Genomic DNA, 27,062 nt, shown 5'->3' on the forward strand with positions numbered 1-27,062 from the left:
TGTTGGTGAGAATGCAAATTAGTACAGCCATTAAGAAAAAAAGTATGGTGGTTCCTCAAAAAATTAAAAATAGTACTAACATATGACCCAGCAATCCCACTTCTAGGTGTATATCCAGAGTATACGGGATCAGAGGTTGAAGAGATACCTGCATTCTCATGTTTACTGCAGCACTGTTCACAGTAGCTAAAATATGGAATCCATATAAATGTCCATCAATTGATGAATGAATAAAGAAATGTGGTATACACACAAATAGAATACTATCCAGCCTTAAAATAGAAGGAAACTGTCATTTGCAACACCATGTATAAACCTAGAGAACATTACATTAATTGAAATAAGTCAGAAAAAGACAAATATCGCATTATCTCACTTATATGTGGAACGTAATAAAGTTGAACTCATAGAAGCAGAGAATAGAATGGTGGTTACTAGTGACTAGATGGTGCAGGGTTGGGGAGACGGCAGTCAAAGGATATACATGTCTTTTTTTCTTCTTTCTTTCTTTTTTTTTTTGAGATGGGGTCTTGCCCTGTTGCCCAGGCTGGAGTTCAGTGGCACTATCATAGTTCACTAAAGCCTCAGACTCTTGGGCTCAAGTGATCCTTCCACCTCAGCCTCCTGAGTAGCTGTGACAACAGGCACACACCACCAAAGGATATAAATTTCAGTTAGACAGCAGGAATCAGTTCAAGAGATCTATTGTACACCATGGTGACTACAGTGAATAACAATGTATTGTATACTCGAAAATTGCTAAAGGAATAGATTCTAAGTGTTTTTTAAAAATAAGAATGTGAGGTAATGCATATGTATAATTAGCTTGATTTATCTATCCCACAATGTATACATAAATCAAAACACAATATTACATATGATAAATATATACTATTTTTATTTTTATTTTATTTTATTTTTTTAGACTATAAATATAAATATTATTGTTTGGCATTACCCCAAAGTTCCCCTTTAAAAAAACAAATAAATGGAAATAATATATATTTGAGTGTTCTGTCTCTACTTTCTTTGAACCAAGGAGGCCTCATACTTTATGAGTTTGTTCCACCCTCTTCTAATATATCTGTCAACAGAGCATGGCAACAGTGTTACAAAATTTAATGTTTTAAAATTTTGAACAAATTAAAAACATGAAATTTATATTTCTCTTACATTTTACTATTCTCTAATGAGGGAAAATGATTTAAATTTTGGACTAAATGCAACCAGTGTATAAAATAATTCTCTTCTGAGTGATAGTGAAACAATTACTGAATTACAACTATATGCAGAAAGTATTTTTGCCTAACATGTTTTCCATGTGACTAACATTATAGCTCATTGCAAGTGGTTTATTTGTTTTATAATTAATAAAGAAGTCCAGGTGGAGTTTAACACAAAAACAGAAGATAAAGAGCATTTAATTTTGGAGAGAGCTTTCAGTACTAAAATAGGTAGTCAGAATTTTCTGACTTTAATGGAGTCAAAAACTGGGTAACTTTCATTCTTTTAACTTAAATCAGTTTCTGGATTTGGTTTATCAAAATAGACTATATTGTATGTGTATTGGTGAACTAGAAATAGATCAGCTCTCAAGAAAATGTGGCACATATGCACCATGAAATACTATGCAGCCATAAAAAATGATGAGTTCATGTCCTTTGTAGGGACATGGATGAAATTGGATCATCATTCTCAGTAAACTATAGCTAGGACAAAAAACCAAACACCGCATGTTCTCACTCATAGATGGGAATTGAACAATGAGAACACATGGACACAGGAAGGGGAACATCACACTCTGGGGACTGTTGTGGGGTGGGGGGAGGGGGGAGGGGGGAGGGATAGCATTAGGAGACATACCTAATGCTAAATGACGAGTTAATGGGTGCAGCACACCAGCATGGCACATGTATACATATGTAACTAACCTGCACATTATGTACATGTACCCTAAAACTTAAAGTATAATAATAATAAAGAAATACTATTTTTATTTTTAAATTAAAAAAATTAAAACAGCTTGTCCCCAAGAGCTGTGGAAGCAATGGAGAGGCAGACTCAGAGGAAGACGCTGCAAGAGAGATGGTTTGACTGGAGAGGCACTGAGCATGACAACAACAGGATATGGTCCAGATGTGGCAGACAGTAAAGCACATGGGGGGCTAAGAAAATGGACTTTGAAAGAGGACTGCCTAAACTGGAATCCCAGTGCCACAGAGTGCTACTCATGGAACTGTTGTGAGCTATGTGAGTCAATTCTTCTAAAGTGCTAAGCACGGTAAAGGAGAAAGTAGGTGTGCTGTACCTGTTAACTGCTATATTATTCTGAATAATTAGAATGAAGACCAATATCTGACTTCTGGGTTTCTGACTTATATGTGAGGCACAGCAACAGGGAATGAAGGCACAGTGAACATGCAGAATTCAGCATCTTTCCTCAGGCTCTGGCCATCTGAGCACACTTGGTTTTAGTGAAGTTAGCTTATAGGCAGTTCTAGAGACAAATTTAGGGAGGATTTGGGGCCCTAAGCCTAGAGATTCCAAGGTCCTTGTATAGGTTAACACAATCGAAATGCATGCACCAGGTACAGATGAGAGGGCCCTCATCAGGACTGAGGTACAAACTGGGGACTTGGTCCAGACACAGGTGACATCTTGTGGCTCAACCGAGGCACAGAACCACAGTGAGACAACAGCAAGGGTACCTTGGAGCAGAGCCTAATATATGGGGTGGAATTACAGGGCTTAAATCAGTGCTACCTGTTCTCAGGAGTAGCCCAGAGGACCATGGGCAGGCTGAGTATGCAGATAAGGATTATATGACTCCAAAGGTAAGGAAAAGCTGGGAGTTGGGCTGGACCTAATCCATGTTGCATGGAGCTGCTTCACTGCCCTGTCTGGGCCTCACCTTCTTGGTGAGCAAGCAATCTGGTACCATGCCCTTTGGTGAAATCAGGCATGGAACAGGTGACTGACCTTGGGGAACGAAAGCCAAGCTGCCATTCATCACAGCCCATGGTGCAAACCTCTAAGGTAAGCCTTGGAGCCTCCAGCGCCCCAGTGGTGAGGCATCCGTCCTCTGGGCAGGGAGCTTCAATTCACACAGCAGGAGAGCCATAACATAGCAGGAGACACACAGAAGGCCTTTAAATGTCTATTTTTTAAAGTGGTTAGCAAAGCAGGAGAGAAACTGTCAGAGATCCGCAATGCAGAGTTTAATCTGGAAAGTCAGTGAAGAGGTGGAAGGAAGCAGAAAACAGGAGACTGGAAGAAGAGGCTTCAGGATTTGGGGAGAGCAAAGCAAAAAGTGTTAACAAGAAAAAAAAAAACAGTTGCATATCAGAAACTGCTCAATTCTCATGTCAACATTTACAGAACACTGTTTTCCATTTTTCCGACTGCTCTATGCATTTGACAAATTTTTACTTGTTCTTAATTCTAGCTCAAAGTTCACCTCCTTTAGACAAAGCCATACCCTCTTCTGGCCTCTGTTTTAATAGATACAATGTTTGTAATAGCATATTTCAAAATATTATGTAATGAATTATGACTCTGGATATTATAGCCACTCATCATTTTCTTGAGGATATTTATCCTTATATCCCCAGGACTTAGTAAAGTTCCTGGCACATATTAGCTAATGGTCAATTAATGGTCACTAAATGAATAGAAGATTAATGAATGAAGAAGGAACGAAGGAGGGAAGATGCTTTATGACTGTACAGGGTGCATGTGAGGGGAGGCAGGAAGTGAGATTTATAAAGGTGTCTTAGCATATCATGCTGGTGATGTGAGCCAAGCTAAGCATTTCAGCTTTCAACCACTGGCAAGGTAGCATAATAAAAGGCTGTAAAGCAGAATGTTTCAAAGAGCTGTTCCCCCAGTGCCATCTTCACTCTATACGTTATTAATCTCATTTCTTCCCTACTTCAAACTAATGTGCTCACATTCAAAGATTTGGCATATATAGACCCATTCAAAACAAAATGTTTCAAGTTCTCCAGAAAATAATCCTAAACCTCAACTTCTTCAAGAAATAATCCTAAAATAACCTCCCATCAGCTTCTTTGTTACTCAGTACTTTATTCTTAACTTATTGTAACCTTGTACCTATTTATTTGTCCCTTGGGAGATGATGGTTTTCTTTAAGAGTTATGAGTGTACTTTCTAGTGCCAAACTTGGGTTCAAAGCCTAGCTCATCCACCCACAAGCTTTCTGTCTTTAACTAAATTATTTAATATCACTGAGTCTCAGTCTGTTCACCTCTATAGGCATGATAAATAATGCCTATCCACATGATTTTGGTAAGAATTGAAGGCTATTGTAAAGTTTAAACATGAACTAAACAATCAATACCAGCAGCTAGTAATAGTGGTTCTGCCAATATTAGTTAAAAATAATAATAATAGTAAGTTTGTTCTTATGCCCTGGCATACTCTCTGGGAGAAAGAATCATCTTCTCTTTCTTAGGTTATTATTTCTTTTTCTCTCCCCTCCTATGACTGCACATCTGCCTCTTCCCTTCACAGTATTTTGCAATTCTCTGTGTGACTCAAAGCAGAGCTCAGGTTATGCATGACAGCTGCCTCTTCCACTGTGCCCTCGCACCGTGGATGTCACTGCCATCCACCCCATGCATGAGCCAGAACCCTGGGCTCCTTCTGACTCACCATTCTCCCTCACCCCCACCATACACAGTTCATCAGGATCTGTGAATCCACATCCTGAACGGCTCCTGATGCTGGCCATTGCTCTCCATGTGTGCCATCACCTTCAACAGGTTACCTGCATCTCCAACCCAGACTGCCACCAGAGCCTCCTGACTGCCCTCCTGAGGTCGCCTGTGAGAAATAAAAATGGAATCCTAAGCCCCCCAACTGAACGGACCCTCTATTGGCCAAGGGGACCCCAGATTAACCTTAGAAATTGAGTTCTCAGCCATGACAGGATGAGAGGTCAGACATGCCTCAGTATATCCCTCCCTCGCTAACCATGTTAGGCTTTACTCCCTAAGGGATAAACAGAAACTAGCTCTTTGGAAAGACTCCACTTTTGATACCAACAAACCACCTGATGCTGCCCCTCCTTTTTTTGCCTGAGAAAAGACCACTGACCATGCAGTGGTTCTGGCCAGTCTATGGAGAATGTGCAGTAAAGGCTTTTGTGTCCTCTGCTTCACCTTTTGACATCAGAGAGCTCAAAACTCCACCCTTGGATCATGCTAATGCTACCATTTTTTTTGTACATGGGACCCACAAATGGGCATGAAGTTCAATTGCACAGGACCACGTTTCTCCTTTCATGAATATTCATGACTCCTCCTATAGCTTATTAAATATGTATATTTGGCCACCTTGCTCAGCACACGTTCCTGTTCCCTTTACCTCTCCCTTGAAGTGTCTGTTTCTAGCTTCTGGCAAGAGGCTATGCTTCCTAGCCTGTGGGAATGGGCACCCTGCAGGCTGCAACACTTTATGAGAAATAAAGCTGTTTTCCCAAATTTATGAATCTTGTCATTCTTCAGTTGATACTTGTCTCCCTCTCTGCTTCTCATTACTGCTCAATTCTCCACTCTGTAGCTGGAGGGGTCTTCTTAAAGCATAACTATGATCATGTGAAACCCCCACCCTAAGGCCCTCTCCTGGCTTCCCCATTGCTCTTAGCATACACATGCAAGTTGTTAAACATGGCTGTTTAATAATCACACTTATTATCTGTGCTGGAGCCACACTGACTTTATATCAGGTCCCCTCTTTGCATAGGCTGCTATTGTTTCCTCCAACAAGCTCTCCAAATAAATAAGCCTTGAACAATACTGCTTAAAACCAAAGTTAAGCCCTGAACTCTGGACTAGGAAGGTCTCTTTTTAGTTCAGGATATTGTATGTCACTGATATAAAGCACTGTGTGGAGACAAGTTTCAGAGAAAAAGACGAGGCTGGCAGAATATAAGAGAAAGTGACGGATGGAGGAACTGGATGCCTAAAAGCACTTCATTTCACTTTTCTAAATGTGCCCTGTCAAAATGAAGGGAGCAGACCCAGTAAGGCTGAAGTTAGTGGTTGCACAATAAAGTAGAATATTTATCTTCGCTCTGGAGCTGCAGACCATTAGCATTAGAAAACACCACCAAGTCTGTCTCCTAACATGCCTGGGGCCCTCGGAATGGGGAGGATCCTGATTTAATGAGCAAGTTACACCATCTGTCAACAGGACGGCTGAGAGGTAATTCAGCCAACAGCAGCTCCCAGAATTTAAGGAGCAAAACACTTGTGTGCTATTTGTGTAAGACATGGCCCCTAGCTTCACGGTCAAGGAATCCTACGCACCCTAACTACTCAAGCTGGGAGTGAGGGGTGGTATCTGTGTGTCTTGCTCACAGTCCAGCCAGCTTCAGCTTTTTTGTGTGGGTGCTTGATGAGCTTTGCAGAAGGGAGACATCCAGCTAGAAATAGGGTCCTGGAGAGTTTCCTCTGTCCCCCTTTCTGAGCCTAATAATTTCTGGCAAGAGGCTACAACAGGTATTAACATAAACAATATCACTGGCCAAAGTATTCACACTGTTATGGATGGAGGGAAGGAGGTGACAGAAGAGAGTATATTTCATGTATATTCCTTGTGAGACACGACTTTGAAATGGAAATAATCTAAGAGAATAAATTTTGCACCTAGATTAGTGAAAGCAACATGGAGTTGCTTTGGAAAATACCTCAGTTGTAAAATAATGTGATCTTTTACTAAATGACCTGGTAATTAATATCAAAATGAGGAATTTTTTCCCTGTAAAAATTAGTCAACTTGGAAATCTATATAAATTCTTCTTCCGTATTTCTATAGCTCATTTTATAATACTTATTAAATTTTGAAGTTTACGTATGTGGGGATTTTTTTTTTTTCACACACACTTGTGAGTCCCTAGGCCAGAGCTTGGCACACAGGGAGGTAGGGTGGCAAAAGTGTATGGACCCAAAAATCAAATAACTGGAAATTCAAATCCCAGCTCTCTTACCTAGCAGTATGAATTTGGTCATATTTCCTAAGCCTCAGCTTCCTCATCTGCAGAATGGGGAGAACAACTATCCATTTCTCCAGGGTTGATGTGACAATTAAGTGAAATAAATAATATAAAATATTACTATTATCTGTAACACACGGGAATCACTCAATAAATATTGACTACTGTTAGATATTCAAGTGAAAATATTCATTTCAGCATAATGCTTTTATGCATAAATTGTTGTGAAATCATCTTGACATCCTAACTCCCATTGTTCAAAACAAACAATATAAATTTGGGGTAGGATTTGATATGAAGAGACAACTGAAAATCAGTTAAATATAAGCCTGGTATCTATGAACTTCTTGACTGTCAGTTTTGAGTCTTACTCTCTTATTCTCCTTTGAAGCCATAATATCTTTCACAGTGCTTGGCACTCAGCTCCAGTAAATATTTATTTAATAAATGGAACATTTGTTGAATAAATCACGGGGTGAATAAAGTGGGTGAACAATCTGAACAATCACAAGCAATTTTACTTAGCTTGTGCACCCAACCTAGCTTTAGGAATCTATTAGAATGCTATCAAAAAGTAGAGAGCACTGGATGCGGGAAATATTAATAATTTTTCGAGCTTTCCTTCACCACAGCTGTGGTGGACATTTGTCATGCTCCCTGGACTGTCATCACATTCTGAATACCTATCCTATGTGCATCAGTTTCCCATTGCTGCTGTAACAAATTACTATACATTTAGTAGCTTAAAACAACACAAATGTATTATCTTACAGTTCTGGAGCTCAGAAATCTGAAATGAATCTTAAGGGGCTAAAATCAAGGTGTCAGCAGGCATGTGTTCTTTCTTGAGGCTCCAGGGAAGAATTAATTTCCTTGTCTTTTCCAGCTACTGGGGATCTTTTGCATTTCTGGTAACTCCCTTCCTTCCTCTTCAAAGCACATCAATCCAACCTCAGCTTCTGTTCTCACATCTTCTTTTTCTGACTCTGATCATTCTGCCCCTCTTTTATAATGACTTTTGTGATTACATTTGGCCCACCCAGATAATCTAGGATAATCTCCCAATCTCAAGATCCTTAATCATGAATGCTAAATCCCTTTTACCATGTAAAATAAACATATTCATAGGTTCCTGGCATTAGAATTAGGACACAAACATCTTTGGGAGGCTATTCTTCAGCCAACTCACTATATTTGGAGTATTTCCTGCCTTTTGTATCCAGTCCCACCCAGGTAGAATCCTGTACTTTACTTTGGACAGGATGCAGGCATGTGACTGAACTTAGTCATTCAGATGCCTGAGATTATGGTTCTAAAGTGAACAGCATGAGCAAGCAGGTTTGATATCAAATCCATCTTCTGGCGAGGTTGGTAGCAGCAGTGTCCAGCTTTCTGGATACCAATGGTGTATAGAGCTCAGTCCACACCAGTGATGAGATCTGGCTGTTTCTACACAGCAGTGGCAGGAGTCTTTTTTTAGAGCAATGACATAATATACCCTTGTAAGTACAATTTCCAATTACTATTTTTTGGCCTACCCTCAGACTCTGTGAGCACCTCAAGTGCTTTAATAAAAATTTTTTTCTGCTTATAGTAGTCCTGAAGGTTTCATTATTTATAACTAAGGAACCCAATGGACATAGCCTCCTGTGCTAGGTTGTAAGAAGGGCTTGCAGGGAGGCTGACGGAGTGCTCCTAGAAAATTGGAACAGCAGACAATCATTTGGGGCACCATTTAGGTGCCAAGTACTTAGTAAAAAAGGCCCTGAAGAAATGGAATGCAATCATTCAAACTAGGAGTTGGTAAATTGCGCTGTTCTTTATAATACCCGGTGTAGGGGGAGGAGAGAAAGAGAATATCCTATGGAGGTCTGTTCTGAGACTTTGATCTTCATCTCTTCTCAATATGACAGACCAATTCAGATAGAATTCTGTTTGTGAAGGAACAGCAAGAGAGGTTTTGATTACTGATTCTGGTCAGCATGGATGCACCCCTCAGTGATTTTCAAAGCACTTTATGGCCTTTAGTTGTTTACATTAAATTAAATAGTCTTGGATATCCATTAGTTTAGAAAGCAAAATTATATCTGGCTTAAAACTGCTTTTTGCCTACTGCCTCATTTGCCTCTGCATTATCTAGAACTTGCTCACATATGGCTCTTACTTTATCCATCTGTAAGACAAGGTGATTTTTTTTTTTTTTTCAAAATAATGCATTTCCATCCCTCTCTGTTTGGTGTCTTTTGCTTGCAGTTTGGAGAGCTTGGTTCAAATCCTAACTCTAGCAGTTAGTAGCTGGGTGACTTGAACTAGTTACTTAACCTCTCTGAGCTTCCTTTTTCTACAAAATGTTGATAATATACTCCCAAACAGACTTGTAGTGAAGATTGAATAAGTATGTGGTATGGTGGCTGAGCTCAGACTCTGGATTCAGACAGGTCCACATGCAAATCTTAGCTTACATCTTAACAGCTGTGTGCTCCTCAGTGTTACCTGGGTGCCTGTCTCCTCTCAATAGAATCAGAGATGGATAAGAACTCCCTCATAGGGTTAGAGATAAAATGAGATAATAAATGGACAGCACTTTGCACAGTGCCTGTTAGGTTCTAATATTATGAACAGTTAAGTGGCTGTTTGGAGGGGTGTTTGGAGTGAATTAAGGAATTATCAAACGAAAGAATAAAATCAACTTCATGTTTTCAAACACCCCCACCACCACCTTCTCTCAACACGGTCTCTAGTGATCTGAAATCCTTTCTAAATAATTGTTTAAAAGTTGTTACCACTAACAGAGATCAGATCTGTGGTTGCCTGCACAAGGATTGGAGAGGGACTGACTACAAAGAAACATACAGAAATTTGGGGAGTGATGAAAATGTTCCACATCTTAGTTGCGGTGGTGGTTATAGGACTATCTTTTTTACCCCAAACTCATCAAACCGTATACTTAAAATGAGTGCATTTTATGTTTAATGTACTTCAATAAAAGTTTATATTAATTAATGTATTATGCTTCTAGAGCAAGGGTTAGCAAACATTTTTCTGGGAAGGGACAGATAGAAAGTAATTTGAGCTTTGCCGGCCTTAGGCTCTGTTGCAGCTACTCAACTTTACCCCTACGGTGTAAATGTAGCCATCGAAAATAGATACTAGACAGTACATAAATGAATGGGTGTGGTTGTTTTCAATCAAACACAATTCATGAACCAAAATTTGTTTTCATATAATTTTCATGTGTCATGAAATATATTATTTCCTCTTTTGATTTTTTTCCCCAACTATCTGAAAATGTAACAACCATTCTTAGCCCCTGGGCCTTACAAAGACAAGGCAGTAGGCTGGATTTGGTCAGTGGGCCACTGTTTGTCAGCCCCTGCTCTAGAGTTCCAAAGAGGCTTTGTTAGGCAGCGTTATGAAATCTGCCTTAGGGACTTAGTGCAAATACCATGTCTAAGAGGACTGGGAGTCCAGCTCCTGTGAGCCCTGTAGGGTCTTTGCCAGAACCCACTCTCTCTGTGGCCAGCCTAAGCCGCTGCTTCTTGACTTCAATTTTGCCATCTGTGCAGAGAGGACAACAATCATCTCTCAGAGCTTGGTAAAGCTCATTCAGCTTGTTATTTGAGAGAAAATGCTCTACCAAGTGCAGAAGCTGATCATGGCCTGGGTTATGAGTCTGGCCTGTCTCAATCATCAGGGGGAAAGTTTGATTTCTCAGGTTGTCATTCCTAAAATTGCTTGTTCTCCAGGTGATGTTCTTATTTCTGAATATGGTCTGACCTTCGTTCCCCAAAGAGAAGGGTTACGTTTTCAAAGAGCTGGCAGAAGAAGAGTACTCAGAAAGCTTGCTCCTTCCCTGCCAAACTGCCATCCCAGCACAAACCATGCCTTAGGGGAGGGTGACTTTCCCCCATAATGTTTGCCTGGATGGGACCAGAGCTACTCTAAGCTCCTCTGAGAGCAAAGGGAGCTTTATAAATGCAAACCAGCACAAACTGAGGTTTCTTGTTTTTGGTTTCTGACAGTAGAAGGTGCTTGAAGCATTACTTTGGGGTAGTAAAATGGCCAAGGTATCCACAAAAGTCAAGACAGTTCTGAGGTTCTTGAAGCTTCCGAGCTTTTAAAAATTGACTATTACATGTAAAATTCAATCAATCCCTTACTGAACAAAAAATCATTATTCAGGTACCCAGTTTATCCTCCTACCTGTTGGAAGCATTTGATTCAATTGTTTCTCAGAAATGTTTTTTTGTTAAGAGCCAGAGAATACATGTTTTAGGCTTTGCAGGCAGTATGGTCTCTGTTGCAACTACTCAATGCTGCTGCTGTGATGTAAAAGAAGCCCTAGACAATACATCAATGAATGAGCATGACTGTGTCCCAGTACAACTTTGTTTTCTAAGTTGTAAACAAACAGGTTGTGGGCTGGATTTAGTCCACAGGCTGTTGTTTGCTGAGCTCTGGTCTGAGTTGTGTTATATCTAGAAGGGACTTGGTGGTTTAGGGAAGAGAAAAAAACCTAAATCAGCAGAGACTACTGGTGAGAATGTGGAAAAACCTATCATTACGGATTGGAGAGTAAAACCCAACCAATGAGCATGTTGCATTAGGAGTAGGATGGGGATACCCTAGATGAATCCTGGCCATGGTGAATTTTCCTGATGAAAGTAGAAAGGCAGCCAGTGGATGGGCAGCACCGGGGACAAGAAGAGCCGATGGGGCATTATGGGGAGATACTGCTGCTGGCTGGACTGCTCATAACAGTGTTCACAAAGAAGCCTCTGGTTGAACATGTGAGAACCTATGAGTAAGCCATGTAGGATTCAGGTGGGTCAAAATAAAGTAAAAACCACAGCATGAGCAAAAGCACAGGTAAGTGTCTGCAAGGTGCCTTCACAGAATCCTGAGTTGGAAATTGGAGCAAAGTTGGAAAGGTCAGTCTATGGCACATCATGGAAGACTTTAAAACATCACTTTCAACAGTGTGAACTCTTTATTTTTAAGAGTCAGTGACAGGTACTGAAGGTTTCTGAGCTTGTAGTACCATATCCCCTACAAAGCAGCTAACTCAAATAGTCTTCCTCCTTTACAAAGAGACTATGGTTGGCTGCATCTCACATGTTATGAATTTGATGCTAATACCAGATCACATTTATTAAGCCATTATTATGTGCCTGATAATACTGTACTAAATGCTTTACTTTCATATGTCATTTAATAATGCTTATAAAAAATCACTGATGGGGTTATTTTTTTTTTGAAAATACTTGGAAAATGGTTTAATGATGTTTTACAACAGAAATGAACTGTACAGTTACGGTAAGTTTAATATATATATAAAATTACAGCAGACAAATGCATCTACACAAAATCTACCATTTCATTCTGATTCACTGTCACCTACACAATCTTTCCCAAGCCTACAACCCCTGCAGGCAGCCCTAGGAGGGGGAATCATCTAAAGGGCACATTGAGAGAGACAGCACCGCTCATATTCCTCACAACCTCCTCAGGCCTCAGGAGCTGATGGGGTTATTTTTATCTCCATTTTACAGACTAGAAAACTGAGATCCATAAGAAGTTAACTTACCCAAAGCCAACCAGCTTGTAAGAGGCAGAGTGTGGGTTTAAATGCAGCTCTTAATCATTCTCAACTCAAGCTATATGGCATCTCAGTGGATTTAAACATATTTCTGCATTTTAATAGTTAAATAAAATACTTCTAACATCATTTCTAAATTGTTTCTCCAGTGTTCCCTCTCCTCAAAGATCTCCAATACTATAATTACATTTGTCATCCTTTTATCTTCCTATGATTTATTTTTTAAGATCACCAGATTAATAATAAAATATTTGTAAATTTAAATTTTGTTCAAATTTAATACAATCCCAGTGCACTGCTTTAGTATTAAATCTTGATTTCCATCAATGGCATATCTATCCATCTATGTATATAATTATTTTCACATTATTTGGGCTATATTTTAGGAGGATGTTGCTTTAATCAACACAAACCATATATTTATCTCACATGAATTTTTGGCCACACACAATAATGTGATATAATTTTAAATAAGTAAAAAATGCTTATATAAGTAAAAGCTTAGAAAGAAACAAACCAGAATATTAATAATAGTTGTATTATGGTTATGTGATTATAAGTGATCTGTTTTTTCTCTTTTTTCCCAATTATTTTAAATTGGATTATGTTAGTGTTAAAATTTTAAAATATAATCATGTGAAAAATGTTCTTTTTAAAAAAAGAGAGGTTATAAAATAATCCATTGGGAACTAATCAGCAACTAATGAAATAATGCCCAAATGCAAAAAGTGATGATGTTCCATGAAGGTTCCATGTACTTAAAGCTACTGGATCTCATTAAATCACTGGGACCTAAAATCAGGCTGGCTGGGGTGGGTCTACACTCAGCTTCTCTAAGTACAATCAATTTAAGAGAAACAGGAGTAGAGGTTTAGTGGATTAGTCACAGCAGGCCATTAATCTCTGCATTCTCAGTTGTAATCCAGCCTCCACCAACGAGCTTGGAGGAAAAAAATCCCACAAAAAACCAAACACTGGGAAAAGCTCTAAAGCAGGCTCCCTAGAGACAGACATACTCAGGTCACAGTTTGCTTGTCTTTACTTAACATCAATACAGTATTTATCATCTGTCCTATTTCTTGTTGGTTTTCCTTTTATGCCTTTTGCTGAAATGCTCAGATCAGATATATTTGAAAAGGAACCATACCGCAATCTCAGGAATAGCTCAGCATTTAATTATCATTTAAAGAAATCCTTTTCTCAAGTGAATATGAAACAAATCAAAGCTATGTTTTCATGTTGAGAATAGGTTGAAAAAAACATGGGTAAGGTTACCATAAACACAAATTAGTGCTTGGGGAAGCAGGTAAGTCTGAACAATGGAAAGGAAATAGAGCAGCCAAATTTCAGTAAAAATGAGTGACAGTTTCAAAAATTGCAGGGTAAATAGTGTATCTTTTATCATAAATGGATTAGGCCATAATAATACCTCACTTCTTTATTGCTCTGGCAAATGATCTAGAATTTACTAATGTATTAAGTGGGAAAAAATAATAAGCAAATTCCTGAGCCAGGGTTCTATTTATGCCACTACTGTCAAGGCCGAATATTTATTGGATTATATGAGACCATATGCCTACATTAGAGGTTTTGATAAATTTAAAGTGCGGTTGTAAACTAAAAATATGTGGCATTAATTTCTTAATTTTTAAAAAATTATTAAAGGAACATATGGGCAAGACCCAGTAAACTGTCTCTGAAGATGATGCTATGAAAAGACATGATTATCTCCCTTCTTATTACCTTTAAAATATTCCCCAAACATTCTAGTTTCCCCTAGTGAATCAGATTCAACCAACCTTAACTGATTATGTGCTATGTGCAGACATTGTGCTAAACACTTTCACATGCATTGGCTCATTTAATCCCCATGTTTTACATGATATTGCCAAATTCCTTCCTAATTTTGCTCAACGTGTCTTTTATTCTTTTAGCTTCAGCCATATCGAAAGCAAAAGCCACCATTTATCAAGTGCATGCTATATGCCAAACACCAGGCTCCATTTTTTTTATTTCAAGCCCGCTTAACTCCAAAAATAGGTGTTATTGCCTCCAATTTACAAATGAGGATACTGACACTTAGTTAGAGATATTAAATAACTTCCTAAAGTTACACAATAAGAAACATCAGAGTTGAGGTTAAATAGTAAGATAAGGTATAATGTATAATGCTTTTGATGAATGCTCTTCAATACATCTGTAGGAGTCAATGACGACCCCTAGACTCTTTCCCAGCGTTGCACTAGAGGGTGACAAGGTAATCATTCCACAAATGTTATTTGGGTTATTTTTCTCATAATGCCTTGTCATATGATTGCCCATCTAGAAAGTCATTTTCCACTTTTCGTTCACTCACAGTCGTGAAAGATCTTCCTATATTTTCATCTTGTTGCCTCAACATTTCAAAAACTGGGGAAGTTTAGCATGAACAGCAAATTTGGACAACTTTCTGTAAAAGTCTCTTAATATACTAAAGTTCCTAAGTTGGAAAGGGATCTAGAAACTACTTAGTCCAATATGCTTAAACTGTTTAAAAGGAGAAAACTGGCCCCAGAATAGTAAAATTAATTCCTCCGTGCCACAGAAGTAGTAGTGGCAAAACTAACACTAAACACAACATGTCTTAACTTCCATCCTAGTAATCTCTTGAGCAAATCACCTAATTCTATCTTCCCTATAATGTATAAAAATGTGCTCCAAGAGCAATACTTAAGAAGGCTTAAAATTCTAGACCTAGAAAAGGTATTTGTTTATCTTAACCACAGTTTCCTGTCTCTGATCTAACTTGTTATGCAAAATAACATCTTGAATCCCATAGCTATTTAGGTTTGTTTAATAGATTTTGAGGTAAACCATTGCTGAAAGGATGTTTGAAAGATTAGTCACTATTCTACATACTTGCTTACTCTCTCAAGGAATTCAAGCACATTACTAGAGCCTCATAAACAGGTTGTACATTACTTTCAGATATAATACAGTAAAATGGTAAGGAACTTCATACTGTTTGACCCAATAATCACAATATTGAGATTATTTTTTTTAAAAAATTCAATAAATATCTACTTGGATAAAAACAAATGCCAAAAAATGTCATAAACTAGAAACAACATATATGCTTAAAAACAAGGGAAAGTTAAATATAAATAATGCTATTTTACATGAATAAACTACTATGGAAATATAAGAAAAAAATAATGCATATTGAAGTAGCAGATACTAGCTAATTGTTCGCAAACCATTTTCCCTTTGCTCCTGGCTACAAGGCTAGCCTACAACTCTAACTGCTTTAAAATAAGATGTTAACAGGTGCAACACACCAACATGGCACATGTATACATATGTAACAAACCTGCATGTTGTGCACATGTACCCTAGAACTTAAAGTATAATAATAAAAAAAAATAAGATGTGGCTGGCTGGGCACTTTGGTTCACGCCTGTAATCCCACCACTTTGGGAGGCCAAGGCAGGAGGATCACTTGAGGTTGGGAGTTTTAGACCAGCCTGACCAATGTGGTGAAACACCATGGTAAAAAAATAAAAATAGGCCGGGTGCGGTGGCTCACGCCTGTAATCCCAGCACTTTGGGAGGCAGAGGCGGGCGGATCATGAGGTCAGGAGATCGAGACCATCCTGGCTAACACAGTGAAACCCCGCCTCTACTAAAAATACAAAAAATTAGCCGGCCGTGGTGGCGGGCGCCTGTAGTCCCAGCTACTCGGGAGGCTGAGGCAAGAGAATGGCGTGAACCCGGGAGGCGGAGCTTGCAGTGAGCTGAGATCCCACCGACAGAGCGAGACTCCGTCTCAAAATAAATAAATAAATAAATAAATAAATAAATAAATAAATAAAAATAAAAATAAGATGTGGCAATGTGACTGACCAGAAAGGATGCCCACAGCTTTTCTTCTTGGCCCACAAAAACCCCTCCCATGGTCTTCCTCTACACTTTTTTTCCCCATCTGGTGATGTTGATGCCCAGGAAAACTTTGGAAACCATAGGAGGTAGCACAGCCCCCATCAGCCTTGAGACTCCCAAGTCACTACTAAATACAGAATTTTTTTTCTTTTATCTCTTTCCTCTCACCAAGCACCTACATGCCCACACACATACATTGACATCTATTGGACAATTAATGCAAAGAAGTAAGCCTCCATTGTGTTATGTCACTGAGATTGTGGGGTGTATGTGTTAGGGTCCAGGATATGCTGAACTGACACAACTAGGAAGCAACATGGGGAAATATTTAAGATATAAAGTTTCTTTTTAAAGTACAAATTGGAAAAGTTACAGTTTCAAAATTTAGTAAACAAAAATTTGGTCTATGGGGAATAATTTTTTTCCTAATTTTTTTCATAATATTTTATCATATTTGGCATAAAATACACTCTGATTCCAGGCTTCACTCATGTCTGTGACACTAAAACACTTTGCATATACAGTCCCTGTCTTGCAAGGAGCACTGATCAAGAAAGAACATCTGAGTTGGATACATAATTGGCCTAAACAACCAAGGCATAAACACAACTCTCATTCATGAAGTTGTTCAACTTGTCTTACTTTGGGTGTGGCACATTATATGCCTTTACCTGGCTTAGTCAAGCTCTAATTTAAGCAGTTCTAAAAGCAGATTTAAAAAAAAAAAAAAAAGCCTGCACTAACTTATACATTTAAAATTGCACGTGGCTCTCATTCAACCAATAAAACTCAGTGCTAAAACAAACTAAAAGGCCACAAGGAACTTCACCACAGTGGAAAAACAGGAATGAAACTTGTTACAGAAATAAAACATAATGACTTCACTACTTTATATTCCACTCTACAGGGGTTTGAGTCACTGTAACTTAGAGCCAGTATCATTATGGTGCATTACAAGACTTAGACATCAAGTGACATATTTCTATTCACACCCAGGTCATACAATAGAAACTTGATACTCACCGATGTCTCACTTTAAAATCCCCAAACATCCACTGAGAAATTAACAATAGGGCCCCTTTTTTTTCTATAACCCCTTTTTATTTTTTTCTGTAATTAAGATTACAAGCAAACAACAACAAATTATCCAATTGACCATCTCCTCACAGTTGTAAAGATTAACCAGGTGATTACAGGGTGAATTCACAGCCAAGGACAGCAAATCCACTCTGTTCTTTCAATTCCTAGGCTGCCAGCTCTTCTCTGGTAAGAACTAGTCAGCTACACCACAATTCTGTTACAAAAGGCCAGAGGGGAAGTAATGTTTTCTGACACAAGACTGAAAACACCATAGAGACCACAGTAATTTCCTGTATTGCTCTGCATCAAGACTAAAAAGTGGGGTAGGCTATTCTCCCTAAAGCACTCTAGTTCAACACACTAACAAGGGAACAGTGAGCTTTCTAAAGTGTTGTTTTCTCCCAAGTAGGAACTTGGTAAGAAATAGCGTACATGTTCCAAACAATCTCCTCAAGTAGGAACAGAGATGACATGGAGAAAAGAATGACAATGTATCCACTGATCTTTAATTGTCCTAGTTCAAGCCTTTGGTATGGTGTCATAAATACAAAAGGGCCGAAATACATTTTAAACAACTATAAGTGCCCCAAATAAGGATGATTTGTCAAATGGAAATATGAGTCAGAGCAGGACTAGAAAACTATCAAACATATTGCTCATTGGGAAGGTTCCCATTCTCTGTGACTCTGCACACTCAAAAACCTACATGCAGTAGAAGCAAGACAACAGCTGGTAGAGGTGTCTTCTTCATCTCCCCTCCCTCATGGCCTCAGATCTTGTCCCTCAGTCTGCCCTGAATGCAGAAAAGCCACTCTCCATCGCTCCTTATTATTCATTTATGTATTAATTCAGTCATTCATTATTGAGCATTTTCTAAATGCCAGGCACTGGGTTGGGTAATGGGAAAAAAAACACTCACACATTTGTGTGTCACTACACACATTTTATAGGGCAAAGACCATTGCTGTTTTGTTTGCTACATTTTATCTTATGCCTGGCCCAGTGCCCACCTCATAGGAGGCATTTGTTAGCATTTGTGCAATAAATTAACAAATACATTTAACACTGGGAAAAAAATCTTCCATATATATTACTTTATTGTTTATTTCAAGAATCCTCTGAGGTATTTATTATTATTCTAACCTTGTGTTGGAGGACAGGCCTATGCTCCCTCAATAATTGCAGCTATCAGAATTGTTTTCCTTGAGGGTAAAAGGTAGCTGTGTGTGTAGTGAGAGAGAGGGGAGCGGAAAGAGAATATGTTGACTCACATCCTTCAGTAAATGTGTCTATTCCAACTCTGGCATTGCTGCCAAATGTGTTGCAAAGCCAGCAAGACTTGGCTCTGGAAAACTCACCTGAAAGTCACAGGCCTCATTTCCTACTGCCAGCCCCTTCAGCCACCAGGCATGAAGTATTGGACAAAGTTAAAGATTAATTCTTCATTTACTGTGACAAAATTACCACTTCTCCTAGATCAGTAGGCAAAGGCATTTGTATGCTGTGTCCTTCATAACCATTGATAATCTCTCCACTGCCATCCTGATGGCCCAGTAATGCAAATGTAATCAAACCCCACACTGGCTATCCCGTTACCAGCCCAATCTTGCTAATAAACAGCAATTGTGGCTTTGTTATAAAAGTGATCCTAGATCATTTGTCACCACCCAAACCTTCCCACCCCAACCCCTGACTGCTGGAAATCCTTTAAAGTTCTGTTTAAGGTTACATGAAATAAAAACTGCAAAAAAGTTACAGAAAACCTTCACTAATCAATGAGTAAGATGATAATAGACATACTGTAAAATCCATGGTCAACAGGGTCCTGGCTTTTTTTTCCTAGGGTGTAAATATATGACAATAAACTAAGTAACAAGATGATATAAACTCTGTAATCTATATCTGGGTTATTCCAAAGCTTCTGGGAAGCCATCTGGAACCAGGGACAACAGTGGAAAATGATCAGTGGTCTGGGCCAAGTAGAGCATAGCTGAACAAGAGCCAAAGCTTTAATACTGACTGGTCTCTTCCTAATGAAGGATGCAAACTGCATACTTCCTTGGGCCTTTAAAAGATGCCTTTCATGCACAGAGGGAAAATGGGTGATTTTTACTGACATTATTATATGCAAGGGATTACTGTTATTGAAATTATATACCTTAAATACTCCTCCATCTCAACCTCATCCATCACACTACACTCTTTAGTTGTGACCATGTTCACTTTTTGACCGTCTCCTGAATTAATCATGTCCTATGTCTCATCTAATCTCCCTTCCTTTGCAAATGCTGTTTCATATGATCATCCATCTCTCATCACATCCCTCTTGGTTAAGTAGCCAAACTCTTCCAAGACAACTCTTTAACATCCTTGGAGACTCACCCTAAGCATCCTCTACTAACGCTAATTACTCTCCTTCTCTACCCCTCCTACTTTCAGGATGAGTCAGATGTCCCTTCTCTCTTCTCCTCAAACACTTTCTATACCTTTTTATTACAATGCCTATCACATTCTGCTGTGACTACCAATATTTTAAAAATCAGTCTTTTACTAGATGAAGAATTTTTGGAGGAAAAGGTCACTGTCTTACTTATTCTGGTTGGATTCTGAGTACCTGATGTATAGTGTATCCTCAATAAATGTTGAATGATTAAGTGGACAATGAAAACCATTTCATTTAGGTCTCTACACTCATTTTATAGTAACTGAACCATAGAGTGGGTAAAATGGATATATCATTTAGTTAACCATGGGTATATTCTGTTAAGTGAATGTGTACTCTATTGGAAATAAGAGTTGAACAGAATGTAGTAAGATAAAACTGCTACACAATGCTTTGTAGTACTTTGAGCATCTGTTTTATGTCAAATAGTGTATCTATTGCTTAACCCATAATTAATCTTCATGACACCAATGCATGTACAGATAATTCATTTCTCTTAGCCTTCATCTAATGCTAAAGACATTGTTATTATTATTCAAGTACAAAATTGAAGATATTTGTATTTGCTTAACCTGAAAATACCAAATCTCAAAGATCAGGATAAATGAGGGCCACGAGAGATTTATAAAAAATGAATTTTTAAAAAAGTGTATCACTTAGAATGTCCCATAATGGGCAAATTGATCTATTAGGTCAGGATTTTTTTTAATGTGTTTTGTGATCAAGAATAAATGTTGACAGAAAAAGAAGACAAGGAGTTGGGTTTCTAAGTAATTTCTTATTACAATCAAAGTGAAAATATTAAGTTGCACACAAACCTGATTACGTCATTTTCCTTAGCTCCCCATTAGCTAGCTCCTCATAAGTAAAAGGTAAGGTCTAATCTTATTGTGGCTTACAATCCCCTTCACATTGGCCTAAGGTTATTTTTGTAACCCCTATATCCAGTCATTTAGTCTAACCTATCCACTCCATATGCCCAATCCACCATACTTTGATATTTTGTTTTTTAAATATCTTCTTGTCTATGAACATACTATTCTTGCCACATGATATGTCTTCTTTCTCCCTGTTCTTTTGAAATCTCATGTGTTCTTCTAGGTCTAGTTCAAATGTTTTCTATAAATCTTTTCCCTTCCCCACTTGTATCTACCAACGACAGAGTTAATTGCCCTTCCTTTATACTTCCAGTATACTTTATACACATTTCTATTTTACAACATGTACTCTCTTGTTAAATACTAAGGACCAAGTATTGTTCATTTCTGTGATTCCAGTGCCTGGCATAGAGTTTGCTGTCGATACATCTTTGTTGAACATAGAATAAATGATTAAATAATTAATTGGCATTTACAAAAACTGATCCAAAGTGTCAACAAGTATTGTTATTGATGTCAGTGATGATGATGATGATGATAATTTTATGGGAGCAACTTCAATTTACTGAATGATTAATACATGTCAGGCAGTATGGCAGATTCTTATGTACATTTTCTATACCTCACATTTTACAGATGAGGAGTTAAGGCACACAGAACTTAAATTACTTATCCAAGACCAAACAGAGAGTGAATCCCAAAGTTAGAATTCACATGTCTGCCTATCTGGGCTCCAAAACCCAGGCTTACTCTCATATGATGTGTATGCATTGGCCAATGGCTACTGTATTCCAGATACCACATTAGCCATTTTACAAACGGTGTTTTTTTATCCTTATAATTACCTTGCAGAAACAACAACCTTGAGAGGTAATTATCATCTCTGTTTTACAGATGAGCAAGCTGAGACCCTACCTCCAGCCCCCTCCAGTTCACCCCCTACGAAAAAATTCCAACTCAACTGTCTACAATCTCAAACAGGCTACAAACTATATAAAGTACGGTGCTAGTTGTAGACATGCAACAGAAATTTAAAATCCAAAGAAATGTTAGAATTTCAAACAAATTTTAACCAAGAATCCATTGAACCGTTGCAAAGATCCTTAATACAAAAACGAAAGTCACAAAGTGAATAACCATATTAGGACACTTCATATTCTCTCAATTCAATAGCTCCCTAAGTGGGCTCATCCCAACTTTCCAGTATCTCCCAAAGTGAATTTTTTGTTTCAGTTGGGACATTCTTTAGCGTACATCCTCTTGTTTCTATTCCTCCTTTTTGATGATGAGGTCCCCTCTGTCTCTTTCATCCAAACCTCCAAAATCAATCTAATATACTCCTTTTCTTTCATGTCTAAACTTCTCCCTTCTATACAATTTATGCCAATTATTAAACAATTAGACATTATTCCTATTCCTTTATATCACAATGCATTTTAGCATTACAACTTTGCATTTATAATAATATCTTAACAAATAAACATTACTCATATTACTTTATATCATTCTAAACTATGTGTATGTATCTCAACTTTGCTTCTATAACTATATCTTAAGTATGGATCATATACAGTAATGACACAGATGCTTTACACTTGCATAATGCAAAAAATATTTATTCAAGAATCACTCTCTGAAGTTTCCCTCAGCAATGCTTTGAAATAGGCAAAGCAAATATAATTTTTATTTTACAGATGAGGATTGAGATTCTGAGAGGTAAAGAAAACTGCCCAAATTTATAAAGGTAATGAAGGTAGAGTCATGTTGAAGGATAGGTCTTCTGATTTCCATACTCTTTCTATAATGGCTTGCTATCATACACATTTATGATACCTAGACCTCTTTCTGACCTTAGTCCCAAGTATGTAATGCTTAATTAAGGTGATAAATTGAGACATTAGTTACTGACTTAGGCTAGTAATCAAACCCCTCTCCCCAGCCAAGGGACTGGGTATTCACATCGACATTTATTTTTTCCCTTGGGATTTCATACAACTCCAAAAGACTTTCTTGACTCACTATCTGGAGAGTTTTATCTATGATGATGGTTATCTGTCAGTAACTGGGCTGTATGACATCACATGGGAAACTGGATTTAAAGAAACCACATTGCTAAAGAGATCATCAGATAAACAGTCATTGTAAGGGTGGGGCTTTTTCTTTGATGGGACATTCTATTTCAAGCCATATTGAAAGCATATGTCGTTTGCCAGTGTTGAGGCACTTTAAAGTTGGGTCTATACTGCATTGTAATATACAACTGAAAGAAAAATTCGCTGATCCCCTGGGTAATAAGTACTACATGGTTTCCAGGTAGTTTAGTAAACTTTCCAAGCCTCAACTCCATATTGGACTCATAGGGATAAAGTGGGTTACAGTTATGACTATGCACCAAAGCTTAATGCTACCAGTCTCATTTGTATGAGAAGGAAAATTAAGAGACTTTTCAAAATTATTTAGCCAAGGCTTCCTGGAAAATAGGATTTGTGCTCAGTGTTATAGATGTGCTTGCTGATGATGGTTTTCTTTTTGCTTTTAAACAAGTTGATATGGAAAAAGGTAAAAGCTCTACCCCACCATGAACCAAGCCTATACAATGTCAGATTTGTAGGAAATAATGACATTATTGCATGCTTACTATGTGGTAGAAACTGTGCTGTGTGAAAATCATTGGACACAATATCTCATTTAGTTGATAGAACAAACATGTGACACGTGTACCATTTATCTCTTTTCTACACATAAGGAAACTGAAGTTATGCCATTTTAATGTTAAGATTAGGAAAACAGTGTAGGAAATATTCCTTGCTTGTAGAGATTGCTGATCCTGAGATGCTAGAGGCATTTGGGTAATAGCCTCATCTGTTTGATTGACAGGGTAATGTACAACTCAAATGCTACCTTAATTCTAGCTCTAAATGGTAATCATCTAAAACTTTTACTTCCAAATTCTCTAAGACTTCAATTCATTTAACCTAATTTATTCTTTCAGAGACATCAAAATAAAAAATATTAAATAAAAATATTTGAAAGGAATCTTGAACCAAAACATAAATGATATACTGAATTTTGACTCAGGTAGACCTGGATGTGAAACCTCTAGTCTGAAGCTCTGTGGGCTTTGGTTGCTATATCTATAAGATTATCCCACAAATTCTAAGAATAGATGAATTAAATATGTGCAATATATGTACAATGTGTGAAAATGCCACATAATTCAAATGGTTATTGATGTTATTATTAAGAATAAACTGACAAAGAAGTAAAGTTACATAAGGAGGAAGTAGGATGCATTGTAAAAATTAAATCAGGCAGCTCTCGTTTGACCAAGAAATTTCTCTCCTCGTGCTGCTAAGCATACATTCTTGCTGATCTGAGCTGCTTTGGTAGGAAGGGAATGGTGCTCTTGCAGTACACGGAAAAATCATTCTGGTTCTCTCTCTCTCCCTCTCTCTTTCTGTCTCTGATCCCTTCACAGACCCCGGATGCCTTACATTTTCAGCAAAGTGAGATCTGAGTTTAATGGAAAGCCAGAAGAACTCCCAAATCATGCCCTTTAGCCTAGCTGTGTTGCATTAAGTAGCCAAAGCTGATGTGATCTCACAAATAAAAGACATACATGCTACTGACCCAGCATCTAGCTAAGCCTGGCCAAACAGTCCCATTTTCCAACAGTTTCATCAAAACCAAATTATTAGTGCAGAACCATCAAATATGCCAAGCCCAGGTGTCTGTACTTTAAGCAATATATCCAAATAGGCCCAAGGAGAAATTTGGGGGTGGGTTAGAGGAAGTGTTGGAACCTTTGGTTAACAAAACACTAAGCTACAAAGCGCCAATGTTTTCCTGAAAGCAAATGCCACCAAATGAAATTCAGTCAATATATCTTCCATATGACAAAGCTGCTACCAACATTTTCCTTCTGTAAAGTGTTTAGACTACAGACTTTTACTAGCCTTTTCCAGCCTGGTGTTTCTCAATAATGAAACCAACTCTATCAATGCTTCAAGTATCAATGTCTGGTAACTCTGTAAGGATTAGCACCCACTTAGTGGTCAGGAAAATTCATTCCAAGATGCTAAAGAGGTGCTTTGTTTTTAATTTTTTTAATTTAAGATTTAGTAGATTCTATGATCACAGGGTTATGTTCCTTTCAATAGAGCTCAGTCATGAGTAAATTAAAACTGCAAATCATGGAGACAGAAATGAAAGATCCACTAAACTCTCTCAAAGCCACAAATATTCAACCTTAGTGCATTGCATTTCCTATACATCCTAAGGCTGCCAGATGGAAAAAGAATGGAGTCTGAGTCTCCCAAACTGTAGCAATTGTGAGTCATAATCATATTACTAATAATAATTCTCACATACATGGGCATTACTGAATGAGTGGCTCTGCTTACAGGAGGATGAGGCCACCCTGACCATGGAGAAGAAATGGCCTTTTAAAGTTGTTTATGGATGTGTAAAATAAAGAGTATATGATGTTGCATCCCTGCCTAAATGTCTTCATAAAGTGCAAATTAATGCAGATCCTAACTAGGCATTTGGAACGCTAACCTAGTTTTCTGTGTTTAGCTAATAGCTAGCAATTTTGCTTACACTTTTATCCTCTCATTACATAGCAATAATGATTATTTAGTAAATACATATGAAAGGCCATGTACTCCATAGCACTCCTCCTGGGTTGGAAATCCCCCTCCTAATGGTTCCGTTTGAATAATTTAGTTGCTGATACACCAAATCAAATATAGCTGTGACGGGTATCCCACTAATGCTTTTTTTTGGAGGCTAAGATCAGACCCTTTCTCAGCCTGTTCCCCTCGGTGATTGCCTGGCCAAATTCAGGGTAAGGGCTGGGGACAGAGAGAATGCTGGAGGAAATCCAGAGCCTTAATCAATGTTAACCCTTTATAAATCTTAAAGGTACTCAGATGGCTTGTCTGATTTGAAAATTATTAATGATACTGGGGAGAAGTAAGGAAAGGCTATTTTATAACTAGTCAAATATTCTGGAACAAGAGAGAGAGTTTGAAATAGACATGTAGAAGAGAAAGATGTAAAATATGGCCTTGTGAGATGCCACCCAGTTCATATCTGGACATATGACTGATATAAACCTTTACAAGTCACTTGAGAATTTTCACTCCTAGATGCAGAATGGAATAATAGAAGTCTCACTAGAGGAGTTGGGGTGACCCCAGGGCACATTTTCTTGTCTGCCAGGTACACAACACATCTCACTGATGTATCACAGAGACAAATTTCTTAATAGGGTAGCCAAGCCCCACACAGAATGATTTCGGATAAGAGTCCCATTCCTTCCCTATGGGGAGAAAATTGGAAGCCAGACTGGGATTTGGAACAGAGTCCAGGGTGAGGGCAGAACTAGGGTTGTTTTCTCCTATCCGGAATCAGGTCTGGCTTAAAGGGAGGGGATTGACAGGGCTGAAGGAAGAGGCAGGAAACATGTCTCTCCACCCCAATGCTGCTTAAATGTGGCTGCTCAAAGGGGCAATATCCTGCTCTCCTCTCCTGATGACTTCATGGGAAGTTGGCCGAGTCCCCAGTTCTGCAGAAGGAATGCAGGCAGAAGGGAGCGCTACAAATGGGCTTTTCCTTGGGTGCTTAAGTGGCAGGTGTGAAGGGAAATGGGGTGGGTGCCTTCAATGGGAGGAGCCACTGAACTGGGGAATACTGCTGGTCCAGGGGCTTTCCCCTTTCCCTCCCAGCTTCCTCCCAACCCCAATTCCCTGCATCAACAAAGACAGTGCTCAAAAACCAGAACTCGTCCTAACACACTCAGGCACAGGTGTCCACAAGCCCAACCTCTTTCATCTCAATACCCTGAAATCCCGTTTGCTCTTAAAAGCACAGACAGGCCCAAGTAGACTGAGAGGTCTGAGCCAGCACATCCTTGCTACTGGGAATTAAGAAACACCGTGATGTAAAGTGGTATTTGTGACACTGTAGTGCTTTAACAAGAAAATTGGGGGGGGGGTAGAGGAGGGTGTGCCAGCAGGTTTCAAAGCATCACAATCAGTCCTGATGTGTTTGGGTAAGGCATGGAGGACATATCTCTGATCCCTGCTGGTACTCTCCAGTCCCGCATCCTCCCGCAGTCTC

At 38.5% G+C, this 27,062-nt stretch overlaps 1 protein-coding gene across 1 annotated transcript in view; it reads right to left on the reverse strand.

Moving 5' to 3' along the window:
• CA10 (carbonic anhydrase 10) overlaps nucleotides 1–27,062 on the reverse strand; it is a 534,680-nt gene that overhangs the window by 507,037 nt on the left and 581 nt on the right. The gene's annotated exons all lie outside the window — the stretch shown is intronic.

The sequence above is a fragment of the Pan paniscus genome, chromosome 19, assembly GCF_029289425.2.
Source record: "Pan paniscus chromosome 19, NHGRI_mPanPan1-v2.0_pri, whole genome shotgun sequence".
NCBI lineage: Eukaryota > Metazoa > Chordata > Mammalia > Primates > Hominidae > Pan > Pan paniscus.